At 42.6% G+C, this 25,901-nt stretch overlaps 1 protein-coding gene across 5 annotated transcripts in view; it reads left to right on the forward strand.

The window, feature by feature from the left end:
* The first annotated feature begins 15,144 nt into the window (after positions 1 to 15,144).
* Positions 15,145 to 25,901, forward strand: part of IMMP2L (inner mitochondrial membrane peptidase subunit 2) — a 431,112-nt gene continuing 420,355 nt past the window's right edge. The window contains exon 1 of one of the 5 annotated variants that reach the window (XM_072346445.1): positions 15,145 to 15,314. The gene's annotated coding sequence lies outside the window, so the exon portion shown is untranslated. Of the gene's footprint in view, positions 15,348 to 15,645; positions 15,842 to 24,514; positions 24,653 to 25,901 lie in introns of those variants that run through there. The other 4 variants (XM_072346462.1, XM_072346470.1, XM_072346478.1 and 1 more) reach the window with 4 other exon arrangements.

Consider the following 25,901-nt stretch of genomic DNA (forward strand, 5'->3'; position numbering starts at 1 on the left):
CCATATACTTTAATGTTTTTTTTTCTCCTCTGTGTGAAATAATGCTTGGGGGTTATTTTCTCTGTGTAGCTTTGACTGATGTTGTTCTGCTGTATCTGCAGAGGATGGGGTTTTTGTTGTTTTGGGTTTGCTTTTTTTTTTTTTTTGCCTTTTTTATTCTCCTCGATTCTTTGCGGAGATAGGGAAGGACAGAATAAAGAACAAAAATGGTGCTCCATGCGAAGTTGTCTATCAGCTGTGGTGGCTGCATTCTCTGGCTGGCCCTTGATCCAAGCCTTCAAGGGGGTAACAAGCAGCCCTAAATTGTGAATTTGTACCTTGTTTGAGTATATATTACACAGAGAAGAAGAGAGCTGATAGGGCTGCAGGGAGCAGACTGGGTACGAATGGCACCAAGCACCTTTGGCAAGTGCTGTGCCCACCTCTGGGGTAAATCAGCTTCCCAGCTGGCGTGGGGAGCACAGCTGTGGGTGCTTGCAGGAGCCCCCACCTGCCTGCATGCACTCCCCATGTGCAAGAGCAAAACCATGGGTGAGCTCCATTCTGCTGGGCAAAGTGTGCTTGTGAGTGTGCTTCTGCCATGTGTGTGAATGATAGACTGCAGGGAGCTCCAGCACCATAAAGAACATAGAAACAGAATGACAAATTCTAAGTCACTGTGCTCCTTTGGTATTATGGTCTGGGAAAAGCAAATAATAATGGTCTGGAAAAAAGAAATAATAACCCTACACTTACTTAGCTTGAGAGCTTGGAAAACTTGGGAGATTTTGTGAATTCCCTTTCTGTCTCAGTGCTGTTTCTTCTGAAGGCATTATCAGCCCATCTTGCAGGCGCAGCTCTTGGCACGGTGCTGGCCGAGTGCGGGTGCAGCAGGGTGCCACGCCATCAGCCCCTGCTGCCCATGAGCGGGGTGCAACAGAACAGCAATGGACCTGGGGTGCCTTGGGAGCAACAGCAGCAGTGACGCAGATGGCAGGATCAGCTGTCAGCCACACTCACCTCACTGAGCACTTCACACAGTCAGGTAACAATAAAAAAGACATCTGGCAGACACTCCACCTGCTCGTAACTGATCATTGCTAATAAACCTGTTCCAGAACACGCTGCCAACATCTCAGCTATGACCACATAACTCAAGGTAATTAGCAAATGGCAATTGCTGAAATGAGCTGCTTTCGTTGGCCGAGTGAAGGAACCAACACCGTGGTTGCTATTGACAGAACGAAAGCTGTTCCGTGCAGGTTTACTGAGCTGGCTAAGCAGCAGGCTGGCCTGTTGGCTTGTTTTTTCTCTGATGATTTGTGTATTGTGGAATATAGGGCCGTAATGGCTTTATTTTTAGAAATGGCGATTACACATAATGAATAAATACTGCAGCTCGATCAACCTGAGCTTGCTCTGGAAACCACAACTTCATGGCTGATTTTAACCTCGGCAATGGACAGGAGTTTACCTCCAAAGTGAAAAAGAGACTCAGTTTAAACCGTACTGTGAATATATTATTGACAGATTTAAAACAATAAATGAGCCATGCATAGACTTATCTGTGCTGTATGACCACCGTGCTTTGCCACTCTCCCATTTTCACTGTGAGAGCTGCTATAAAACTGGAGTGCTGTAAGGTGGGTGAGTGCTCATGGTGCACCGGGACCTGTTTGGAGCTGACAAATTGCTGTGGCTCTCCTTGGGCCCCACAGTTGAGTAAGTGCCTATTAAGTGATGCTTCCCTGCAGCTCAGTGCAAGCCAATGGACAAACTCCCACCCCTAAGGATGCTTTCTGGTGGGAAATCTTGGCTCAGAAGGGCCAGAAAATAGTGACCAAACACCAACAAATCAGAACAACTGAAAACAGACTCCACGGGGGGAGAAGCATCCTGGTGATCGGATCATTCAGATTCACACTCTGCTGTATGAACGCTCAGCACCCACGGAAAAATGTTGCAGGTAATACTCAGGTCAAAGAGACTTGGGGCTCTTCAAAAGGGGGTTATATTTTGCACAAGCGTGCTGAGATGGGACTTGGAGGGCTCTTTATTTGTTGCTTTTTCTAACTGTGCTTGGAATAAACAGCAGAGGTTGGCAGTGGAGATGAAGGTGTTAGGAGGAAGTGGGGAGGAATAGCTTCTTGTTATTTTAATCACCTCGTAACATTATTCAAGCAAAAACAATTTCCCAGTGCTTGTATTCTAGTTCTTGTGTTTGTTTGTCTCTTAAGACTAAGGAGTGTTTTATGCGTAGTGTTTTATTCTTAAGGATTTTTATTGTAAGATTATGCATTATGCAAATATGAATAACCGCTCATTATTATTGTGCCTAATTGGAATTCTTTGTACAATCTGAACAAAAAGTACTTAAACTTCAGGATTGGTTCACTGAAATATTTTCATTCTAGGCAAACTGCAACCTGCATCATTTTCTTTACATTCCTTCCTCTGAGATCACTGCATCTAGTAGGAGTATGAATAATGTCTATAAGATCTGGAGCATGCTCAGGGTGAAGGTGGAAGCTCTTTAAACCATTTACAATCAAACGGTTCAGAGGCAATCATCTTGAATAGATTAGTCCTGAAATGCTCTCAATGTGGCAGAGAATTGGAGAAATAAAACTGCAATTACTGTGCAGTTGCGTTCTATTTCTGTAATGTGTTTTGAAATCGGGATGCTACACATCAGAACCCTTTTTGATATACAGCACGCAATTAGGAGAAAAGCAAAATATAATCTGAACTCTATCTAGGCTGCCAGAAATAAACGATAGCAACACGGCGTGTTACAATCTGCTGTTGTTTTTTTTGGTTTGTTCATTTTTGGTTTTGTCTCTGGTGTACCAAAGTCTTCTGTGTCTTCTAGATTGAATAATTACCAATGGAGGATAACAAGCATTACTGGAAAATACATCTTTCAAACCAGCTAAATGATTACCCTTGTTTTCAATACACTACTCTGAAAAATACAGGATTTCAATGTCATTCAGATGCTGTTCCACTTAAGATTTCAGTGTACTTAACTCCCAATTTGCAAGAGCCAAGTCAATACTGAACAATGTTTTCCCTCCAACCCCACGTTCAGAGAACTGTTTACCTTCCCATGCTGGTTTCAAGCCAAAATATATAAAAATAAATGAAAAAGCACACTCCAAATCAAATTAAACCAATAACACCCAAATCCCCTATGATCTGATCTCTAAACAAAGAGAAAACATTTTTAGAGTTATCTCACTTCAATGTAGATGTTGCCTGCACACTCACAGGCATACTGCTAGGGTCAGTTTTTCCTGGTAGATGAGAGAGCTTGTGTCACCGAATCACCCAAGTTGGAAAAGACCTCTAAGATCATCCAGGCCAAACATGTATGTATCCCTGTACCTACTTTAAAGCCCTCCCAACGAGCCCTGCCAGCTCCTGAGCTAGGATCCATTTCCCCTTTTCAGACAGGTGAAACCCATCCGCAGCCATCAGGCCAGGCACTGAGTAAACTGCCCCATGGTCAAAAGAATTCTTTTGACTGCACCAACCTTTCAGCCAGATGTTTATGAGGTGGGTTTTCCTGCTACTCTCAGTACCCTTCCCTGACACTGAAGGGATAGAGGAAAACATGACCTGTAGGCTCGCTCTGTCCACTAACTGCTCCAGTCCCCTGAAGTGCTTTTTGATAGCACTCAGGCTTTTCTCACCATTTCTTCATTGCCAGCTTGAACTATCAATAAAAGATAATCATCAGAGGGCCTGATCAGACTAGGAAATTTCCTACATATTTTCCTGACCTGGGCCCCATGGAGGCAGCACACATCCCTGGTAGGGCTGAGCCAACATATACAGCCTCTCAGAAGGGCGTCACTGACAACAATCAGCCCTCTCTCCCTGGCAGTCTGGAGACAAGCTCATGGGTGGGTCTCCCACTGCATCCTCACTCACCGCTCCCTCAAGTTCCAGAGCCTCAGACCTATCAATCACCTACCTACCTCCTGAGCTGTCTTCTCACTAAAGCTGCACTGGGGCTTTATCCATATGATTTACATTGTGCTCCATAAAATATGGGAATTTTAATCTGACATTTGATTTCAGTTCATGCTATAATCTCTGTGCTTCATATGAAAGAGTGCTTTATAGCTGATACAAAGCAAGTGGATGTTCAGGGTGTTCAGGAAACAAGCTCTTGCCTCGCTTTTGAAACAAGCCATATAATGAAGGTTTCCTATCGTTATACTAACTGCAGAGAACATTCATGATACTTTGAAAAACTGTACAGTACTCGCAGAAGATAGATATGTTCTTTCATGTCTTTTTTTTTCCAGGCTTTTGACTTGCTCAGTGTTTGCAAATGTATCTAAGTGCATTATTTTTTATTATGAATAAGTATTTTGCTGTATGCCAAAAGCTTCAGTGTTCACATTTAATGTTTCAGAGGTTGTTTTTTCCTCTGTTCTTAACTCCTACTGTTAAGGTCTCAGGCACCTGGAGAAGTGAAATTATGAATTCTTAATGCAAAACAACTCCATTTCAGGAGGTAGAGTTTGTGCTATGGCTGTTACAAAACTGAAGTCAGTTACTCAGATCTGTAAGGGCAACTTACATACATTCAGTGGAGTTCTTTTGGATTTAAAGCAATGTAATTTAAGACAGAATAATGTCCAATCCATAGACAGCTAGTGTTTGGACTGAACATATTGAATTTAAGTGAATATGCACAATACATCAAATGCCATACACTTAAAGGGATACAGGTATCCAGCTGACACCTAAGGTATGCAGTTATCCAAAATCTTCAGATATGAGCTTTGAAAAGACAAGGGCTCAACTCACATCCTCTTCTTTATTGATTCTTAAAAGGTTGCAGGAACATACATCTTTGCTTAACCATTCTGTAGATTTGCAATCACCCTGAATTGAGGCATGTCAAGTAGGCAAGCATTTGGCTTGCATGCTGTGTTCAACATGACAGAGACTTCACAGCCTTCCTCCACCATCAGAACATGAACCTCCTCCACTGTACAGTCTGATGGCTAATGCACTCAGACACTGTGTGGCTGATCCAGATGTAGTTTCCAGGTTAGTCTTTGGCCACTGTTGGTGACTACAACATTGCAGTTGCATCTGTGGAGAACATACCACAGCTGATTGTCAACACAGTGTAGAGGTAGGCCCTTCCCAAATTTCATGTAACATATTATGTAAAACTAATCATGTTAGTATTTGTATGCATTTATTAACCTTATCTGTAATACACTTTCATTACATTAAATGTTTGTTAGATGTTAGGGATGCAGATTTCCAAATTAAATCCAGGTAAATGTCAAAACCACCAGAACACAGTGATGTCTTTGTTCTTTCTCAGCTGGTGTCCTGTCCTGCCCTGATGGCTGGCTGCTGTATGAGCAGTGTACACAACCTGTCATTTCTGTCACCTCCAGCTTCCCAGCACATGCAAATACTCTCTCTCACAGGCTGCCTGCCCAGGGTAGAGCTCTGCTTCGTTGGCATAAGTAGCAATTTACTGTAGCGTTAAACACAGCATGACTCCATTCATGTGTTTCTCTAGGGAGCAGGAAACTGTGGCTCTATACCTGTCTCTGGTCTGCTCAGCCAATTTCATTTTTCATTTAATAGTCATCTGCTGACACAGAGAGCAGCCCTCAGAACTGTTTAGCTCTTGAGGTAACCATGTGGAGGGAGAAAATGAGCCCTGTAAGCATAAATGGTGAACACACAAATAAAAGCAAATTAGAAATGACCAGTGAGTGCCGTCGTAACTAATTTTAATGCAATATCTGAAGACATTGAGAATACTGCCTTCATTTGTCCAGGCAAGAAAAAATGTGAATATCATACGTGCTGGAAAATGCTGGAAAATCTTCAGGATCATCTCCACTAATTTCCCTAACTTCTATCACTAACTTTTGCCATTTTTAGATTCCTGGGGAACTTGCTGTGAGATTCAGCCTCAATGCAGGAATGTAAAGATTAAAGCCCCCAGATGAGTTATTCTAGAAAATGCTTAAAAATGTGTGCAATCAAAATCAGAGGCTCTTTCTCAGTACTGAAAGAAAAATCTTGTGTCATGTCTTAAGTGGCTTTAAAGCTGAATGATGGGAACTGAAATCTGGCGTAGCAATAGATGGCTACATTAGGCTTGCCTGATTTATGTGCCCTTGGAAACTACATACAGCACAGATTACTGGTGAGCTTATGAAAGAATGCAGTCCAGGATGGAGACAGAAGCAGCAGCCAGAAAGTAAAATGTGAGCCAAATTCCCAACTGCACCACCATCTTCTTCACCTGTTGCTGCCCTTCAGTGAGGTCAGGGATAGTACAGAGGAATTTGCTTGCCTGCCCACAGTACTCACTTCATGAAGACTGGATGGACCATGGTGTGTTGGGTGGACAAAAGTGGTCAGGGAGATGAACACCCATGTAATTTACATGAATAAATGTTACCATAATGTTACCATAATCAATATATGTATACATATGTATGTAAAGATACTAAGGGAGCAGACAACAAGAAGAGGCCCAAACCCATCCAGTTAGCATAAGCTGTATAACCACCATTACTTCAGATATCCTCATATAAACTCGATCACTTTCAGAATGAGCATTTTACAAAATTGGTCCCTAAGGGCTCAAAACTTCATTCCAAAGAACGCATAATGTGCCTCAGGGGGGTGAGTTTAGGCTATAAAGTTGAGACTTTCCTCCTGCAAAGTATCACAGGATGAGTTTTACAAGAGTGGGTGGATCGAGTGCTTGCCAACCTGATTCGGTTTTGGAAAGCGTTGGCTTTGTTGTCAGAACCTCAGAGGGTTGTTCCAGCAGGCAATTTTAGAATATGCACTGAGCACTGTGTTAGGAGCTGTACAAACTCAGGAGTAAGTCAATTTTCTTTACCCCCTAAGTAATAACAGTCACTGTTTCCTCTTGTGTGTGGGGTCAGACGGCATGTTCATCCTGGATACATGGATCAGCCTGGGAATTCCTGGGCTCCAGAGACTGAAACAAACAGTGAGAAGGAAACTGGGATCAAGCTTTTCTGCCTCGTTAGTAGATTTTCCTGATTACATGATGCCTACAGACTAAATGCTGCTGCTTTAAAACACGTAGCCATGCTTATACCTTGTGAGAACCCCAATCCCTTAGGGCACATGTAAATCATGCTCTGACAATTCATATGAGATTTGGTGGGAACTAAAAAGGCTGCTCTGCTCAGGGCCTTGATTTAGGTACGTGCAACCGTAGTTCCATGCTCACAGGGAAGCAGGCTTGCACAACGGATTTGCAGGTGAAATGAGGAATTATTCACAAGGTTACACAACAGCTGAGCAGCAGGATTTGGACCATAACTCTGGATTTAAGTGTCTCAATTTTGCATCTGATGCCTTAGCCCTTTATTGGCTCTAACTTCATGCGTCTGGAAGAGATTTTTCCCGTGGGAGGTTTAGAAGTGGAGCTCTAAAAGCGCAGTTAGCTGTTCTTCAGAGATTATGGATATAGAAGGTGCTGATCTAACTTAAAGAACATTTTAACACAGTTCGTTCTATACAATTAGAAGTAAAAATTGATTCAGCAAACAAGATGTGCTCTGCACACAGTGACCCAACAACCGCTAATAAAAGTGTCCCAAATTCTTACTAAATAGAGGCAAATCGAGATGCCAATTGCTCTTAACAGTGACGCCCGCTGTTTTCCTGTAACACTGTGCTATATACTTTTAAAGAATATATTAGTAAGGAATGTACTTTATTTTCTAAATCACAAGGCAGCGAAAAATAAGTGAAATTCCATGTAGCATTAGTAAAGAAAACCTTTCACGTATGATTTGATATTGTGCCTGCTGGTGCCATGCTGCTGATGGGGAACTAATTGTAAGTGCCACCCCGCCTTGTACTTGCCTTTGAGAGCATTGTGATACCTGGAATTGTGTGCTCGCTCTTGTGCAGAAAACAATGATATCGTATATGTGCTGCTGACTGTGGTGGTGGGGGTGAACTTGAGACAAAAGAGGGAGAAACTGTTGCCATCCTCTTGAAAGTGCTGCACTTAGGGTATGTGTCCATTCCGTAATGGCACAGGAGTTTATTCGCAGCAGGCTTTTGTAATTGCACGGCTTAATTATTCCTGCCTATAATAAATAGCTCTTTGTTTCTGCCATTGTCTTTCATATTCACCCACATTCTCTATTATATTTCTGCTTGCTTGTCCCCCAGTTGCCCCCTACCAATTCCTCCAGTTTCCTACTTGCCATTTCAATACATTCAGCCATTCACGCCTCATTTTAATTTCCTCATGCCTCCGCTGCTCTGCGTTTCTGTCTCAGCAGCTCTCAGCCTGCTCTCCATTTCCGCTCCCACTCTCATTTAAAACCATTCATGCTGCTTTTACTTAATGCAGTATAATTAAGGGTAGAGTTTTTCAGAGGGAAAACTATGCCACTTTTCACAGACCAGAATGGAAAATTTGACAGAATGATACTGAGTTTTATGAATGCACAATAAAGTTCTGAGGACGAGGCATGCAGTGTCCTCTTTTTATTGGTGTGGATCATTTCTGTGTTTGCTTGAGGACTGTCCTGAGGCCATTGTCAACTACAGATCCGTCTGCTTAAAAAAAGAAAAAAAAGAAAAAAAAAGAAAGAAAAATAAAGCTGCAGAGACAGAAGAATAGAACCGAGGGAAAGAATTGGCTTTGGTTTGCTTGGTAAAATCACTAAAAAAAAGTATTTTGTAATCATTTGTGTACAAACATAGATAATAAGATTAGTACTTTGTTTTTTTATATAGCCACTCCTCCTCCATCACTTCTGGCACACCTTTGAGGCTAAATTTTCTGGCCTTCTGATACTGCTTAGCTCATGGAGCATCTCCTTTGGCACCCTGACAATTGTGAGGATAAAGATGGAAACCTGGAAGCACTCAGCTTTGCAGGGCAGCTGTTTACCATGCAGTTGGGTGGATGGCTCTTTAGGGTCCCCTGGATATACATGAATCTGCTAAAGCAGATCCTGCCTAGCTGTGCAGCTTGACATGTCCTACCATGCGCCTCTGTTACCCTTGGATTATCAGACATGGCATCAATCATTACAAACTGAGGCACAAACAACATTTACAGGGCCTTACGTTCAACCACATGGTGACTCCGTAAACCAAAAGGACCCTAACCTGGTGCCCCACCCGAGCCTGTCAGGACGCCAGTCCTTCCCCTGTATACAGCTGTCATAAAGCAACAAATTTCATTGAATCTAGCAGCGCTATAAAGAAATCACTGCTTGGATGGCCCACGATGTTCACAGAGAAAGGAAACAGAATGCCCAGGCCATCTGCTCATGGTGGTGGCAGAGGAGGTTTTCCAAGAAGTTCTTGATAATGAAGTGACTTATATTATGAAATAGTCATGCTAATGTTTGCCAGTGATAGTGGTGGAGTGTAAATAAAAAACCCTTCATTTTCCAGAAGAAAACAGAAAGGAAAAGGAGGACATTCAGGCATTAAGCCTTCATATCATCAGTGAATGTGTCTCTGAAGCTTCTGGCATAACTATTCACAAAGTGCCTTAGCCCAAGCTTATCACTGCCAGCGGCCAGCCCTTCCACCAAGCACTGGGCTGCCATTTTCACAGAGCAGCTGCACCTCTAAACTCCCTGGCTAATAGATTTGGACATCCCAGATGATCTGCTCTGAGTCTCATGCTGGAGTTATCAGAGAGAGCAGATGCAGAGAGCTGGCACATTTATTTTTGGATCTTCTCATTTTGAGTGGAGACTGGGAGGGTCTTTCTGATGTATTTCCAGAGAGCATAATATAAATGGCTTTGATGCATTTGCTACCTAACAGAAATCAAACATACTCCATGTTTCCAACCTCATGTTAATGCCTTCACTGACTACAATGGGCTAATTAGAACAGCATCAAAACAATGTGATCTTCAGCACTGCAGTACTTATACACAGGAACTGGACCCTGCATGCACACTAAATACACCATCAACTGCCTGCCTTGACTCTGTGCAGCCACAGTACAGAAGGTACAGAAGCTCCGCCCCACACTTTATTTCCTCACAGGATTGTCTGTACAGAAGAACAGCACCAGTTGCCCACAGCTGTTCTTGTCTTTCATACCCCAATACACAGAACTCTGATTTTTTCCTGTCCTTTGTGCCTTATTTGAGCCCTACTCCACAATGCGGAAGTTATCTCTCTCAAACCACAGTAACTCATGCTGCCCCTCCAAACAGTTCAGGCTGACTTGTCATTGCACCTGACTCTCTCCCAGAGAGATATGTAGCAGTGCAGGTGTCAGCACCTGTTAGTTCCCTAGGAAGATATCCTAATTTAGAAAGGAATGCAGGGGAATAACTTTATTAGTCTGGACAGTGAGAAGCATCTGCAGTATCCTTGACATCAACAGCCCTCTGCTCAGTCAAAACTCTGGAAGCAGTCTGCGAGGCTGGTGAAGTTAAAGACCTGTGGGTCAAGTGACCAACAAGCAAGATTTTGCATGAGGTAAGTAGAAGCAGCTCCAATTTTGGTTTAATTTTCTTCACTGAAGTTAACATTGTACAGAGAGAAGTCTTTTTCAACCTCTGACATGGCATTTTACAAAGAGCAGAGGTCAACATCTCAAATTGGAATTCAAGTCCTAGAAAAATAAGACAATTAGACCCCATTTTTTTCATCACATGTATTCTTATGGTCATGTGTTGATGTTATAAAGCCAGCCCAGATTATGACCCTTGTTTCCTTTCAAGTATTTTGCACCTGTGCATATTCCACACAGGAGTCTAACACAAATCTAGCCTGAATAGACTCTGTAAGACTGGAAATGTTCATGCTTAAATAAAAGCATCAGGATCACCTCCCTCGACCTGCTGGCCACGCTCTTTTTAATGCACCCCAGTATGCCATTGGCCTTTTTGGCTACAAGGGCACACTGCTGGCTCATGGCCAACCTGTCATCCACCAGAACGCCCAGGTCCCTCTCAGCAGAGCTCCTCTCCAGCAGGTCTTCCCCCAGCCTGTACTGGTGCATGCAATTATTTCTTCCTAGGTGCAAGACTCTACACTTGCTTCTGTTAAATCTCATCCGGTTTCTTACTGCCCAGCTCTCCAGCCTGTCCAGGTCTCTCTGAATGGCAGCACAGCCTTCAGGCGTGTCAACCAATCCTCCCAACTTTGTGTCATCAGCAAACTTACTAAGGGTGGTCACTATCCCCTCATCAAGGTCGTTGATGAAGATGTTGAACAAGACTGGACCCAGCACAGACCGCTGGGGGATGCCGCTAGTTACAGCCCTCCAGCCGGACACTGCACTGCCAATGACAACCCTCTGCACTCTGCCAGTCAGCCAATTCTCGACCCACTTCACTGTCCACTCATCTATCCCATACTTCCTCAGCTTTGTTATAAGGATGTCATGGGGGACAGTATCAAAAGTGTTTCTGAAATCAAGGTAGACTACATCTACCGCTCTCCCACCATCCACCCAGCTAGTGACATCTTCATAAAAGGCCACCAGGTTGGTTGAGCACGACCTCCCCTTGGTGAATCCATGCTGAGTACTCCTGAGCATCAGTGATAAGGAGATACCTATCTGAAAATACTTGCTAGCAAGTAACTCTGAAAACTTTAGCTTTTCCCCTTCCAGTCCTCAGTATTCTTGCTCATTCTCATGTTTGTTGCAGTGAAGCAAATATAACTGGGTAACTAATTTGGGGCTAGCACAAATTTCTACCATTTCACAACATAGAGAAGTGTCAGTGACATAAATATATTTTTACACACTGCAACACATATATTTTCTCTAGAAACTGGATCTTCAGGCATGTTCCTAGCCCTGTTTTTCATGAGAGGTTCAAGAACTCCCTGCTTATTTGATACCCTTAGATATGAAGACTTGGGCCAGTGACATCTGTTCAACTTGCAGCAAGCTAATGACTTCTCAGAAGATAATTAGCATCTTCAAGACTCATACACAGAAAAGATTTAAGAATTCAGAGCATGCTGTACAATCTAGCTCTGGCCTACCTGTCAGGAGGCCAGGAATCTGGCATACATCAGGTTGATGCATTTAACATTGGCATTTTAGACTGATGCTGAAGAAAGAAGTGAGTGGCTGTTTTCAGTGCAAGGAGAAAGAAAAAACTCCAGCCCCAGCTGCCTGGTGCAGCTGAGCTGTTCCTGTTGTTAAGGTAACAGGGGGAGATGTCTGCTGCAGTGGGAAAGGGTCAAGGAATTTGTCTGAAAGATTGAAGACGTGGTAGGGAGAAAGAAGAGAAATTGTTGCCGGGACAGATGTGTCAGCAGTCACTGATCTAAGGAGGAAAGAGGAAGCAGCCCTATGAAGATGCACATTCCTGTGCCACATCCACCTCTTTGAGACATATTCCTGTAGAGCTAATGATGTGCCAGTCCTCACTGCAGACCTGTCTGTACTGTATGGGGTGAGCAAAGTGCTTGTGTAGACAAGGTAGACATTATCAGGCTGAAGTGCTGCTAGCGTTACTGTGACCTCCCAGCAGGCATGGTTCACCCACAGTGATCGCTAAGACCCAGAGTGCTGATTATAATGATCATTACTAACTCTTCAGTAAACAGAAGAAAAAAAAAAATAATGACCTCTGACTCAACCTCTCAGCAAGCTGGGCATGCTGTGCCATCTTGACCTTGGTGATGCTTTTTGTCATAAAATAACTAGTATGTAGTTTTACCTGAGTGTTACACTGCAGAAGCTGCTTTTTATTAAGCAGCTGTGCTGCATATCTCTGTATGAATCTGGAATGGCCACTTTCCAGTGTGCAGCCCTGTCCTTTCACCTTTCCATCACCAGTTCAGGTATCATTCAAGGAATGTAAAACTCATACAGACTAAATGTAAGATACATAGTAATACTTTCCGAATGGAGATACTAGCACTACAGGTCTAGGAGACATTCCTACTTCTTAATAGGTCAGCTAAAACATGGGTGGAGAGACTTGCAGTCAATCTGAGTGTAAACTCTTGCAAACCACACTGCTCTGCTAAGACACACAGAACAAATATCAGTAGGTAAACCAGGACTAGAAAAAGCAAAGGAAAAACATGTGTCAAACATATTGACTCTTTGTAGGGAAATTTATTGTGCTTGCTAGAAACAAAGCTAAAATAAACCAGGCAACAAACTTCCAAGGCACCTTTGCACATAGCACTGTTTAAAAACATCACTTCCCAGGAATTAAGCCGTATAAAATTTCTCCTGCTGCACCTCTTGGCTGAAGGCGTTGAACACAGTTATTATTCTCCCTGACAAAAAAGGATGAGGTGGGGGAGGACTGAGAAATGAACAGAAAACTCGTACTTGTAAACAAGCTGAGAGTGGTCACTTGTACTGTTACAGTTTGGATAAACGCAGATAATTTCTTAACCCATTATTTGAGATAGTGACAGGACTGTTCCTTTTTGCTTATATTTTAACACTTACTGTCAATTAAGGCTTCACTGGATACTAATTTTTAGTGAAATCTGAGGAATTCCAAAGGATTTCACAGAGCTCTTCCTCATCTGGTCAAACAGGTAAGGAATAATACAAAGGGTAAAAAAGCCTCAACATCCTGCTCTCAACGGAGTATTATGGGAAACATGTAAATAAAGAAAACAAATCAGCGCACAGTTCACGCTTCATCAATTGCCTAAGAACTTGCAACCAGTTAATTACACACCTTTAAAATGCATGTACAGGATAAATGATTCAGAAATAAGCCTCAATAATGAAAAAGAACAGCAAAGAAGTACTGATTCCACTAAGGAAATTTAACCCCTTCGCTGTGACAATGCTGGAAGTACTGTATGCAGAATCCCGAAAAACTGGTAAAACGTTTGAAAAAGATACACCACCACCTGGGCAATCCCAAAGCCAGCATTTCCTGCAATGTGCTGGGGCTTGGCTTATGCCTGCCGAGCAGCACTCAGCACTACTCCAGTACCTGCAACTAAGCCCTGCAGCTGCTATGACCCTCCTGCTGCCCCCATCCACCTCCAGCAATCCCAGCACACAACACCAGAGAGGGCCTTTGAGAGTGATCAGAGCACCTCCCATATGAAGACAGGCTGAGGGAGCTGGGCTTGCTCTGCCTGGGGAGCAAGACTGTGGAACCTCACTGCAGCCTCCCAGTATTTAAATGGAGCTTATCAACCAAATTTTTACACAGGCAGATAGTGACAAGGAAAGGAGGAATGGCTTTAAACTGAAAGAGAGCAGGTTTATATTAGATGATAGAAGGAAATACTCAAAGTGAAGCGCTGGCACAGCTGCCTAGAGAAGCTGTGGCTGCCCCATCCCTGGAGGTGTTCAGTGCCAGGCTGGATGGGGCCCTGTGCAGCCTGAGCTGGTGGGTGGCAACCAGATCATAGCAGGGTCTGGAACTGGATGATTTTGTGCTTGTGAACCCTGAAGGGATTTTATACCACAAGCGTGCCTGTTTTCTCCTGAATACATATGAACTGTTCTGAAAACCCTCTTGCTTCAGACCATGGTAACATCTGCACTCATTGAAAATACAAAAAGCGCTAAATATTGCAAAATCACAGTCCCTAGCATAACCATTAGTGCTAGACAGAAGAAAACAGCTTTCATTGTGTAACAGATGACTGGAAGCCGACTGTGAGTGGTAATACAGTACTGCTACACAAGCTGCCAAGACATGGGAGTAAACTCTTTGAAAGGGCTGACAATAGCAGGACTAGGGGAAATGGATCCAAGTTGAAGGAGGGAAGATTTAGGTTGGATGTTAGGGGGAAGTTCTTTACTAGGAGAGTGGTTAGGCCCTGGAACAGGCTGCCCAGGGAGTTTGTGGATACCTGTCCTTGGAGGTGTTCAAGGCCAGGTTGGATGGGGCCCTGGGCAACCTGATCTAGTGGGTGTGTATGTTTGGTGGCCCTGCTAGGCAGAGGGGTTGGAACTACATAATCCTTGAGGTCCCTTCCAACCCGGGTCATTCTGTGATTCTGTGATCCTTTGTGGGGGAAAAAAACGAGGACGGGACTACAAAACGCGTCAGTTATCAGGCGAGCCGCCAGCCTGTGCCGGCTGCGGGGCACAACGCCCGACACTCCCGCCCGCCCCGCAGCCGGGTGCCCGCTCCGCAGCGGGAGGCCGCCGCCATTTGAGGGAGCGCGGCTCAGCTGCCGCCCGCCCCAGCGGGACCGGCGCCCTCCGCACGCAGCGCCCGGCGCCGCCGTGTGCCCACGTGACCGAGCCCGGCCGGGTAAGCACGGCGAGGAGCCCCCAGCGGCGCGGCGGAGGCGCTTCCATTTCCCCCGCCCCGCCGAGCAGAGCAGCGCCGCGAGAAGGTGAGCGGCCGGCGGGAGGCGCAGTGCGGAGACGTAAGCGCAGAAAGCCGGAGCGGCGTGGGAATAGCGGGGAGGGGAGCGCGGGGACAACAGGCCGACGGAGGAAGAAGCCGCCTCCGGCGGGCAGGCAGGCGCCGCAGCCAGCGCTGTGCTGCACAGCCCCTGCCCGGCCCTCCGGTCCGCGCCGCCCCTCTGCTCCGCCCCTCGGGCGGCCGTTGGGCGGTGCGGGGCTGTGGCGCCGCGGTTGGGCGGCAGCGGGAGGCGTGGGAGCTGTGCTATTGCTGGAGATTACTAGGCTGTCTTTTCCTCTTTTGTAGTACAAAGTGGGATGAGATTGGTCAAACAGAAGCGGCAAAGCTAATGCTGTGAGCTACTTGCTCACTGCGTACTGTGGTTTTCAGTGCTGATGTGTGGGAGCCGGAAGCCGTGGCTGTGCTGTGCGAGACACACGTGAGCAGCGTTTGCTTGCGCTGCGGTAAGGTGGAGGCTTGGCTTTCCTGTTAACATACATCCCGAACGTTCTGAGGGTAATTACTGTGTTGGACTATAATCTAGTGTGGTATCACTTAAAAGTGTAGGCTTTTCTATGCTCGGCGTTTGCCCTTCAGTCAGTTCTGCTGTGCAGAGGCCATCGTCCTTTCTGCAGTGAGTTCCTAGAGAGGTTTCCATGGTGTTCTTATCCTGTCTAAGGGAGATGAAGTGTTTTGGAAGTCAGTGAAAAGCTTAGAGAGAAAACCTGGTGCAGAACACCAAGTAGGCTCTAACCTCATAATATTTTCTAATTAGATAACATTTCAATGTGCTTTTTCTTTTATCTTGCTTTTCTATTGGACTGAAATCAATTTTGTATGTTGAGACGCTGAAAAAATGAAGCTGGTGATGTAGGAAAGTTGCTTCAGATTGGACAAGCTGAACACCAACATTCCTTCTCTGAACCTCAAACTAGCCATTCTGGAATGGCCGTTTTTAGTTTTGTAGAAGAGAGGCAATCTCTTATTTGTTTGCTTTTCAATTGAAATATTTTAGCCTTTAAGTATGAGAAATATGATTCTGTTTCATGTATCAAGGGAAAAAATACCAACTGCAGTTGCCTGGAATGTACACTGCAAATTGAGTGCATTCAGAGAAGGGCCACAAAAATGATCCACAGAATGGAACACCTCTTGTTTGAGGACAGCCTGAGGGAGCTGAGGCTGTTCAGCCTGGAGAAGGGAAGGATGTGAGGTGACCTGATAGCAGCCTTTCAATATCTGCAGGGGAGATACAGGAAAGGAAGGGACAGACTCTGCAGCAGGGTCTGTGGTGACAGAACAAGGGGAAATGGCTTCAAGATTACAGAGAGTAGATTTAGGTTAAATATAAGGAAAAAATCTTTTTCGGTAAGTGTGGTGAGGCACTGGAACAGGTTGCCTATTGGGGTTGATGCCCCATCCCTTAAGACTTTGAAGGCGACACAGGATCAGGCCCTGGGCAACCTGATGTAGCTGTGGTGTCCCTGCTCATTGCAGGGGAGTTGGACTAGATGGCCTTCCGAAGTCCCTTCCAACTCCAGGGATTCTATGATTCTGTGATTCTGTGTAGTCTTGAAGTGCTGGAGATACCAGATACTGAGTTGTATGAACAATATACTGCTCTATGAATGGGATTTAGTACTCTTTTAAATGGGTATTTTCTTCAACTATTATTTAGAGTCCTAGCTTCAAGGGGGAATGACCCAGTGGATTACCTTTCTCTGGCTTTGTGAAAGTTTATAGTAGAAATAAATGAATGTGCAAACATTGAAAGAACCTCTTTACTTTATTCATTTGCCAAGGCTCTACAGTGCTTTTTCTGTTCATTTTTTAGTAAAGCGAATAATGATGTATTCCTCAATGATTGGTTTTAGTTGAGCTGTTTTTGTTTGTTTGTTTTGTTTGTTTGTTTTCCTCAGAGCTGAGAAATTTATGTGGCAGTTGAACTTGTCACAAATCCCAGACTGGGAATCAATATGGTGGTGAATGGTTGTTGCTGAGTACGCTGGGTACCCTTGTAGAAAGTCCCACAGTGACCTCTAATGTTCAAGGATAAAACCTAAGTTGATAAAACAGAGGAAGTTATTTTTCAAGGGCACAGTTTTGTGTATTAGTTTGTACATTTAGTTTATTTACCACAGACAGGGTAGGTATTTGGTCCATCAGACCTTAGAGCTTATAGATATACTATACTTCAGAGTCAGTTCTAAGTCTCCCTTGTTTTGAACAAGTAGGCACAAAGCTGCCTTTATATAGTCACGTGAGATCTGGCTATTTTTGTAAAGTACACTGAAAATGGAAAATCCCTCTTAAATACTAAAATAATTCTCTCTTCCTTTTGGAATTATTTATTCATAGCATTTTTAATATTATTGTCATTTACTGTTTTGTCTTTGTATACCCAGTACACACTTGCATGGTTTAAATATGAGTATCTTAGAAGCTCGCGTCATTCATCTAGACTAGGCTTCCCTATCATGTACTAACCTTACTTCTTAATTCAAATGGAAAAATATACAGAAGAGTTTCTTTTAAAGACATCCGTGTTTTGAGTTGAATACTTTTATTCTCCTTTGGCTGCTTACTTGGTGTTATAGAAATACTTTATTCCTTTTTGGTTAAAGCTAAGTATTGACCGTCTTTTTTTCCCCTAGAGTTTTGTTCAGGAAAACCACAATTAAGTGGAGTAACAGTTCTGCGGTACTTGAAAGAATACAGCGATTTGAGTAGAGAAATGTGTAGATGAGTTTAAAATCAAAGGTTGTACTGTGATTTGCTGTAAATATAATTTCTAAATTTAGTCTGTTTAGAGGCAACACCATTTGTGCAGTCTGCCTGAGACCAAAACAGAGCAGCAGCTGGTTGCAAAGGACTCTTCAAATCAATTTATAGAATTAACTTATTTTGTGTGCATTGAATCTTTACACCAAAAGGCAACACGGAACATTCACTTCACACACATTATGTTGTTCACTTAAGCGTGTTTGAGAACTGAAGTATCCCAGTACTTTCCTTTCTGTGTGTTATATCTGAATCATTTTAGTTTGTTTGAAGAGACAGAAACATGAATAAAAGCAATTATTTTTCAGATTAGAGCAACTGGTACACTGCCAGTCACCTGTAAGATAGTACTTAAAGATTTTGCATTACATCTGAAGTTTAAATTGTCTGAAAAGATCTCGTTTATAAAAATTACTTATTTGTCTTTCTGTTGCAGTGTCAATAGAAAAGCGATGATATTGCTGTTCTTTTTCTTGGTTGCACAAAACAAAATCCTGAATATCTTGTCTAAACTGAGAGATGACTGATTATTTCCCATTCTGAACTGTTTGTTACTTAAATTTCCAAGGAAATTTTTATCTACAGTTACATTTTCTTCTGCTTTTGCTTTGAATTTTGGGAGTAAAATGTCTTTGTGGAAATACACGATTATTTGTGAAGGTAAAATTCATGTCCTTGATGTATAAAATTACTTTGTAAAAATAAGCTATTTACTTCCATGTTTATGACTTGTGGTCTGAGCTGTTTTGTGCATGGGGTCAGTCCCTGTGCTGGAATGTAGTATGTAGGTTGCTCTGAAAGTAATGCCTCCTGTTTCGCAGAATCACAGAATTTGTAGGTGTTAGAAGGGACCTGTAGGCTTTATGAAGTCCAACCCCCTGCTAAAGCAGGTCTCCTATGGTAGGTTGACAGGAAAGCATTCTGGTGGGTTTTGAATGTCCCCAGAGAAAGAGACTCTACAACCCCTCTGGGCTGCCTGTGCCAGTGCTCTGTCACCCTCACAGTAAAGAAGTTCTTCCTCATGTTCAGATGGAACTTTGTGTGTTCCAGTTTGTGCCCGTCGCTCCTTGTCCTGTGTGCCACTGAGAGGAGCCTGGTCCCATCCATTTTACTGTCACACTAGATATTTATAAACAGTAATAAGATCCCTTCTCAGTCTTCTCTTCTCCGGGCTGAAGAGTCACAGCTCTGTAAGCCTTCTTTTGTATGGGAGGTCCTCGAGGCCCCTCATTATCTTTTGTGGCCCTCTGCTGGACTCTCTCCAGAAGATCTGTGTGTCTTTTGAACTGGGGAGCCCAAATCTGGATATAGTGCTCCAGATGTGGCTGCACCATGGCAGAGTGGAGCAAGAGGATCACCTTCCTTGACCTACTGGCTGCACTCTCTGTAATGTTGCCCCAGGATCCCATCAGCTTTCTTGGCCACAGGGGCACACTGCTGGCTCATGGCTAATCTGTTTGCCACCAAGACCCCCAGATCCATCTCTCCAGAGCTCCTCTCTGGCAGGTCAGCCTCTAACCTGTATGGTTACTGTCAAATGTGGTTATGGTCAAATACAAAAAGAACAAGAACACTATTTGATAGAGCAAGTTCTCAGCTACAGAACACTCTTCAGCAGTCCTCTCCTCTAGCTGTGCATTTTCACCAGCAATGGAGAATAGCCTCGATGCTGTACTCCTAAAAATCTTTAATAGAGACTTGTCACTGTCTCCACTGCTGAAACACACTGCCCACTGCCTCACTGTGGTCACATCACTGTTTGGCAAGCACTGATGAGTATAACTAGATGCAAGGAATTCATTGACATACCTTTTCTTCATCTGCAGTTCCATGTCAGACATGGTTCTTTTGGGCTGCCCCTCTGCTGCCATCTGTCACACAGCAGCAATGTGTAAAGGAATAGTGGTGTGAAGGCTTAACCTCTACTACTATACCACCATCATTTGCCTCTGATTTTATGGGCCAACGTCATAAAATAGCTTTTTGTTTTGGTGTGGTTCATAAGCTGAGAGGTCCTTCTATTGATCTGGCTTTGTCTGATTCTGAAACTTATGTGTGTTATTACTGTTTTTTTAGTGTCGTGATGTGCAGTAAAAATTTCTTCATGTTTCATAGTGATGGGAACTATTACGTGAAAAACCTTATTGCTTTAATTGAAACTAGGGCATAAGTAAATGGATTATTGTGGATTTGAGACCCACAAAAATCTGTTGTTATGTATTTGGAACAGAAAGCAGCTAGATCTGGACAGAGCGGCCAATCTAGGAAGAACAGAACAGCAGTGCATTTTAGAGCATGCATGGATAGCTATTGAAAGTGCTGATGAGGTTAGAATTTGCTACCTCAGGATATAAACAGAAAAGTAACTAAAGCAGAGCAGTAGTGCTGCCTGAGGACATGTTTTGAGATCCACCTGACACTACAAGCAGTGTGTTTGTCAGGCTGTTTAACTGAGCCTGCACTCTTATTTCAAGTCCTGCCTTGACTTGTGTGTGCTGGGGCTGTTAATCTCTAGGTGTGTAACCTGAAGATAAAGGGAACTTTCTTTGCAATTGAAAGAAAACAGCTCAAACCCTTTTTTTTGGCTCCAGATGGATTTTAATGTCAGCTTTCCCTGGGTCTTAAATGCCTGTGTGAGAAGTTGAACATCACCATCTCTTCCAGGCTTGTTCTTGGAAGCTCAGAGTTGGCTGGCAAGTTCAGTTGAATAATGTCAGTGTGTTACAAGTCTTCAGATCCTCTGTCAGTACTTCATACTGCTTAAAGGCCTCTGACAAAGATTTAAGTGCTTTTCTGTCCTATCTCTGTATTGTGTTTGGTGTCAGTCTGCAGTTAGGAGCTCACCTCCTCAGTTCAGTTTAGTTTCCTTTATAGCCTTTGGGGAAGAACCTTTTAGTGCCAGGTTTCTGCTTGGCAGGAAGGTATCTGGAATTGAACTATTCTAAACATCTTTTTCTTCTGGCTGTGTAGATTTGGCTTTTATTAAAGTTCTGCTTCTGGCACCGAACTGTAATTATCATCTGCATCTGATGCCTGTAATCACCTGATCATACCTGGTTGTAGGCTTATAACATTTTTTTTTGTGGCTAACACTGTATCAAATAGGAATGCTACATGACCACATAGTCATGATTTCTCTAAGCTGTTGCATTTCCCACCTTGTAATAGAGCAATATTCTTTAATGACTGTCGTGTCTGTGCCAAAGGAATGAAGGGAGATAATTTAAATGGTGGAGAAATACTACGATGGAAGCCTGCATGTAGAGTATGAATATATTGACAGAATATAATTTTCACTGTTGCGGTGGAATAATACCAGAATGAGTTGCCTTTTAGTAAAGGATAAATGAAAACTCCTTCTGGAACTGGACAGTATTTTTAAATGAAAGCTTTACATGCACTAATGTATTTTGATTCTTCTGTAACAGTCATCAACATTTTGCTTTTATGCACCAGCCTGTACTTGGATAAATGTATATGAATTACATTAGTCTACTATAAGGTCTGCATACTTGCCCCCTTACAAAATTATTGCAACGTAAAAGTTAGTGAAATGTGTGACAAGTGAGAAATGGGGGTCAGGCTGCTGGCACTATCGCTCTGACCTTGTTTCATGAAAGACTTCAGAAAAGGCATGTGTGCAAAGGGTCAGGCAAATTCTGATACTGAGCAGCATTCATTACAGTGGTTAGACTAGATATAGCCTTGTCATCAAGTTGTACCAGTCTTGCTTAAAGTAAAAGCTCATGTTTCTTGCTCTGTTTCATGTTTCATAGGATAGACCAGAAACAGGCTCACATCTTGGTATTTTGTTACTGAAGATTGCCTTGTTTTCAAGCCATTTATATGCCTGGATATATGATACCATTGGATTATAGAAAAAACAAAACAAACAAACAAACCAACCCACAAACAAACATGGCACTGCTGACAGGAGAGTTGGTTATTTCAGTGGAACAGTAAGTTACAGTAGTATATGTAGTATAGTTACTAGTTTCTTACCTAGATTAAATAGGTCATTTCAAGCTAACAGCCTTGGCTGGGTAGTTTTACATATTGGTTGTAATTCCCTCCTTCCTGTTCCTCACACGCCTTCCTGTAGAATCACATCAGGGGCCAATTTCTTTCCTTTGTGGGTGACTGCTTATGCCTTGTTTTTACAGCTATTTTTCCTATCGTACTTCCATGGGTAATTTTTAAGTACTTAGATTTGCAAATATATTGTAACCTGGGGCTTTCAGAATATTACTTGATGAGTTTCTGCAGGCTGTTTGATAAACATTGTCTTCTAATGTGCAGGCAAGTGTAAGAAAAATAAATATTTTATACATAGAGAGCTATCTAAATAGCATCTCTGTTCCATATGTTGTAGTGCTCACTAGAGGCTCATTATAATCCCTGGACCTTTTGTGCAGCAGATACTTCAGTGTAGATAATGCTGTGCTCCATCTGCCTTAATCTCTGGGCTGCACAATATGAAATTCTTAATGCTTTGACCTGCTGTATGCTGGCATTTTTGATCTTGGATTTTTTTTGTCCATGTTGCAATTTCAAACAAGTTTTCAAGGTTGCTGTGTTGGAGTTTGTCAGTTCTACGGAATAACAATTTCTTGTTTGTTGTTTTTCATCCCTAAAATAACTGTAATTTATAAATGGTGCAACTGTATTCATCTCTATATTGTTTTTTTTCTGTGTTTTGCTTGTTTGTTTCTCTCACACCATTTCTTGAGTGCTGGGATTTGCTTTATTCAAGGTTTTATTCAATTTATTCTGATTGGGCAGAGATAAGGAAATATGTGTTGATGAACTGTTTAGAATCCTTCATTAATTTTCTTAGCAAAGAATCCTTTGCTTTGCTTGTTGGCATATGTTTAAATCTTTTAAGTCTTCATACTGGAGAGTTCATTCAGTATTGTTAGGCATCAATATTTCACAGACATATTTCCTACCCTTGTGATAAGAACTTATTATATGGACAGACTTATTTATTTTTAAGTAGTTTTCAAGCTATTGAAATGTGCATCTTCTTTTGGCAAGAAGGGCTTTTGGAGTAGAGTGGTCTACAGGACTGCTCCATTTGTGTCACGGTAAGATCTGTGCTCTCCTATGGGAAGTGAAGAGACTTCTAGAATGTTGTGCACGAGTGGAAATGAAGGGTTTGTCTGTGTGTGTACAGAAGATAAAATCATCAGTTTGATCAGTTATGTAGTAGAGAGGAAGGAAAATACAGGGCAAGTAGAGAAGGCCTTCCCTACAGTAGCTCTTGGATATCAGGAAAAACTTTACAGAAAGGGTGGTTAAGCCCTGGAATAGGCTCCCCAGGGAGGTGGTTGAGTCACCATCCCTGGATGTGTTTAAAAACCACTTGAATGTGGTGCTCAGGGACACGATTTAGCAGGGGGCTGTTAGAGTTAGTGTAGTGTGGTTGGGCTCTGGTTGGACTCGATCTTTAAGGTCTTTTCTAACATGAGCAAATCTATGATTCTTCTTGGCTTTGAAAATCAATTGCTTGTACAGTTGCTGTTGGTGTTTTGCTGCATCTTGTAAATACTATATAGGTCCTGAATATTTGTCCTCAGCTGCTCCTGTTACCAAGTGATGTAGTGGGACCACTGCGTTTTATCTTACTGCTTTAAAACTGGCTGCTGGATTCTTTGTTGCTGTTAGTTTGTAGTTCCAAGAACATATGTTTGGTTTCCTGTGGATTCTCTGACCAATTGTTTTTCAGCAGATGCTAGATGTTCCAATAGCTGCTAGCTTGGGTCTTTTGCCAGAAGTTTATAACAAGATCTTTGAATAGATTTAGTAGAAGGGGTGCGGTCAACATTCATATTTCAATGAAAAATAGGCTGGACTGTGAGGAATTTAGCAAGTAAGCAAATGTATCAAATTTCTTAAAGTTCTCAAAAAAATTTCTCAAGTCAGGTGTATGTGATCTGTCGTACTATGTCTTTCACCCCAAGGATGAACTGTACGTAGAAAGTTGTGGAGATGCTTGTGGGAATGGCCTAATTACCGTGTTTTGTTTCTGCTGCTACTGTAAGAGTGAAGGAGGTCTGTGAGGCCAGACCTCATGCCCCAGGAGTGAATTCCATCCAGAAAACTGGTTTAAAGCAAAAAGATGATAATGACAGTGCCTTGTAATGGGATAGAGGCACTACAGAGCAACCGCAGGTAGAAGGGAAAGAAAATTGCCTCGCCCCTTCCAAGAGCCAGTGACAGCTCAAGAGGAAGGAGTACAGTCACTATGCAGAGAGACTCTTCTGGCAGCATCTCTTAATGAGAGTGTGGAGGGGTGGATCCTGGCTCCACTCCTTTGTGTCATCAGGAGCATTGCATGCACCTGAGCTTCCTGGGGTAGCCATATCTTCTCACCTGGTGTTCAGCCATCGGTTCAGGCTGTGACCTGGCAATTCCACTGCAACTGGAGATTGATTAATGGATTGAGAGAAAGGAGTTGGGGTGTATGGAATAGTATCATTTGTCAAACAGTAGACAAAAAGCAGTTTTCTGGAGATTCTGTTTTTATGTGGAATAATTGTAAAGGTAAGTAGGTACTGATTGAGGCAGTAGTATATGTTTATAGATTGGTTCCAATATTGAGTTCTTACACAGTAAGATGGAATAAAAACATTTTAACTTTATATTTACTCCTTTTACTAGTTAAGCTTCTATTAGCAAAAGTTATAGGTGATAGTGAAATACTTCCAGCTTAAAAAAGTAAAAGGAACTTCAAATGTTGTGAAGGTGAATGACAGTAATATTACTAAGGGTGTTCCAGTCTTTTAGAAGACAGATCTTGTCATTGCAAAGCTATTAGTATCTATAAAGAATTCAAGTGAAGAATCTGCTGATGCATTATTTTGTAGAACTGGCTTTCCTAAGTGTAATGCTTGGTAGAGTTAAGTAGCCCTATTGTGGCAGAAATACTGCCTTCAGTAGTATTTCATCAAAACCATTTGAGTTTGTACCTTGCATACAAATAATGAACCATTTCCATATTTCTGGAAATGCAACCGAGGAAAAATGATTGTATCGTGCAATTCTAAATGTTCTGTTAAGATGGTTGTACCGAACTATGTATATTTCTGTTTTTTTTTTGTTGTCCTTGAATTTAAACAGAGTGAAGGACTCAGAAGTTCAGGGCACAGTCTGTTTTCTTCTTCTATTACTGTCTGTCAGATTTATGATGTGATAGAAGGAGCAGGGACTCAGCAAACTGATCTTTTACAGTCTCCACCAGGTATTCATTAGAGAGAAACAATGGTTTAAATTGGATTTGCCAATAGGTGAAGAACTGTATTTCTTGTGATACAGCATTGAGGAATCTTGTCTTTCTGATAAAATAAGTTTATTAAACTGAACTTTCAGAGCTGCTGAAGCACGTCTCCGTGCCGTTTCATTCAGGCATTGCCTACCGCATGGCTTTCATACCCTAACACTGTGTCTGTCACACCCTCACCTTGAATGGAGAGGTTAATTAATTAAAATGCCACATCAATTAGTAAAATCTTAGAAATGTGCCAGTTTATTTCCAATGTGACCACTTTATAAATTGCTGTGGGGAGCTCACCTTTGTACTGATTGTTTCCTGTGAAAGTCCTGCCAGGTCATCACTGACACACGTGGATGGTATCTTGGAGGGTCTGCTGCGGACTGAGCTGAAAGTGCTCAGTAACTGGCAGGGGACGAATCCAATTGCAGTAAAGAAAAGTAGACTTGTACCTTTGCAGCACTACCTGAGTACTCACCTTGCTTGATCAAGCAACTTTTTTATTTTAGTGTATTTGGAGCT

The sequence above is a fragment of the Excalfactoria chinensis genome, chromosome 1 (genome assembly GCF_039878825.1).
Source record: "Excalfactoria chinensis isolate bCotChi1 chromosome 1, bCotChi1.hap2, whole genome shotgun sequence".
NCBI classification, from domain to species: domain Eukaryota; kingdom Metazoa; phylum Chordata; class Aves; order Galliformes; family Phasianidae; genus Excalfactoria; species Excalfactoria chinensis.